The sequence below is a fragment of the Eschscholzia californica genome, unplaced genomic scaffold (assembly GCF_041429995.1).
Source record: "Eschscholzia californica isolate CP2 unplaced genomic scaffold, dmEscCali1.0.p SCAF_24, whole genome shotgun sequence".
NCBI lineage: Eukaryota > Viridiplantae > Streptophyta > Magnoliopsida > Ranunculales > Papaveraceae > Eschscholzia > Eschscholzia californica.
In genome coordinates this window covers 35,001-37,500 of record NW_028238354.1, presented here as the reverse complement: position 1 = coordinate 37,500, position 2,500 = coordinate 35,001, and positions in this window count along the sequence as shown.

Here is a 2,500-nt window from a genome sequence, read left to right as displayed (position 1 = left end):
GGCCGTCCCATGGCGTCCCGTGCTGTCCCATTTTGTCCCGAGCCTTACTAAGGCCGTCCCATGCGCGTCCCGTGCCGTCCGAGCCTTACCAAGGCCGACCCATGCCTTACCAAGGTCGTCCCATCGATCTCGGAGAAAGTACATCATAACATCGGAATACACCCCGACATCGATATCGGAGAAAGTACATCATCATAACATCGGATCGGATGCGTATCCGTCCAAGTGCCATCGACACTTCGAGAAGTTCGGACCTAGCTTCCTAGCATGTTGATGCGTCGGTGCTAATGGGGACATAAAGATCCCACGACGTTCCGAACGGAAGTAGCCGAAGTGTTCCGTGCGTGTGAACTCCATTGTCCCATGTGCCGGCTCTTGACTCCTAAGATGTCCCATGTGAAGGCCCTTCATGGCTAAGAATGTCCCGTGCAACGTCCCTTGATGATCCCCATAAGGTGTCCCATGTGCGTCCCATGCCGTGCCCAGCCTTACCAAGGCCGTCACATGCTGTCCCATGCGCGTCCCGTGCCGTCCAAGCCTCACCAAGGCCGTCCCAGGCCATCCCGAGCCTTAGCAAGGCCGTCCCGTGCTGTCCCATGCCGTCCCGAGCCTCACCGAGGCCGTCCCGTGCCTCACCAAGGCCGTCCCGTGCTGTCCCATGCCGTCCCGAGCCTTACCAAGGCCGTCCCGTGCTGTCCCATGCCGTCCCGAGCCTTACCAAGGCCGTCCCGTGCTGTCCCATGCCGTCCCGAGCCTCACCAAGGCCGTCCCGTGCTGTCCCATGCCGTCCCGAGCCTCACCAAGGCCGTCCCGTGCTGTTCCATGCCGTCCCGAGCCTTAGCAAGGCCGTCCGATGCGCGTCCCGTGCTGTCCCATCCGTCCCGAGCCTTAGCAAGCCCGTCCCGAGCCTTAGCAAGGCCGTCCCATGCGCGTCCGATGGGATTCCCGAGCTTTACCAAGGGCGTCCCGTACTGTCCCATGCCGTCCCGAGCCATAGGGACGCTGTCCCGTGCGCGTCCCCTGCTGTCCCATGCGCGTCCCCTGCTTTGGCTCGGCTGGCCCGTGCATTCTATGGGGTCGTGGGACATTTCGAAACCCACCCGGGCCATTTCGACTCTCTCTTCATTTATACTATTGAGGTATTATTTATGAATTATTGGAGAAAAGAAACGGAAGAAAATATTTTTTTTTCTATTTTTTATGAATTTTCCGGTGTTTATTCACTTAAAAATTCATAGAAAAATAAATATTTATCGGAATCGCTATTATAATATATCAAAAAAATCCTTGCGAAAAGGCCTTTCCAACGAGTATAAGTTTGCTGGATTCCGACGAGTAACGAAGGAGTAAAGGCCCAGTATGCTTGGTTAAAAAATTGATGTTTCCTTGTGAAAATAGGCAAAACAATAACTTTGCACTATAAGGGGGAGGGTTGAGCTCCTTCCCCAGAGCGTGCACAGCACTTGTGCTGGCACGTTCCCTAGTGCTCGCCAAGCACCATAGGGCATCCAAAGGGCAAAGCTCGGCCTACTACATGATGGGAAGCTTCTAATATGTCGGAATACGAAGAGATTTCGTGCGACCCGAAGCTCGGCTCGGGCGTCCCGGCCTGTCCCGAGCTGTGCCGAGCGCGTCCCAGGCCGTCCCGAGCCAAGTCTCGGGCGTCCCAGGCCGTCCCGAGCCAAGTCTCGGGCGTCCCAGGCCGTCCCGAGCCAAGTCTCGGGCGTCCCGAGCTGTAGCGAGGGCGTCCCAGGCCGTCCCGAGCCAAGTCTCGGGCGTCCCAGGCCGTCCCGAGCAAAGTCTCGGACGTCCCAGGCCGTCCCGAGCAAAGTCTCGGACGTCCCAGGCCGTCCCGAGCAAAGTCTCGGGCGTCCCAGGCCGTCCCGAGCTGTGCCGAGGCCGTCCCAGGCCGTCCCGAGCAAAGTCTCGGGCGTCCCAGGCCGTCCCGAGCTGTGGCAAGGGCGTCCCAGGCCGTCCCGAGCAAAGTCTCGGGCGTCCCATGCCGTCCCGAGCTGTGGCAAGGGCGTCCCAGGCCGTCCCGAGCTGTGCCGAGGCCGTCCCGAGCCTAGTCTCGGGCGTCCCAGGCCGTCCCGAGCTATGGCGAGGGCGTCCCAGGCCGTCCCGAGCCAAGTCTCGGGCGTACCTGGCCGTCCCGAGCTGTAGCGAGGGCGTCCCATGCCGTCCCGGGCTGTCCCATGCGCGTCCCGTGCCGGCCCGAGCAACAGCCCGGGCGTCCCGTGCCTCGGCCCTTCCAAGTGGTGCTTCGTCGGACATCTCGATATCCACTCGAGCATTTTCGACCATTCTCCATATGTGGGTGTGTGGGTATTTATCAGGAATATTGGAGAAAGAATCGGGAAAAAAATATTTTTTTTCTATTTTTTTTGAATTTTTAATTGTTTATTCACTTAAAAATTCATAAAAAAATAAATATTTATCGGAATCGCTATTATTATATATCAAAAGAATCCTTGTGAAAAGACCTTTCCAACGAATGCAA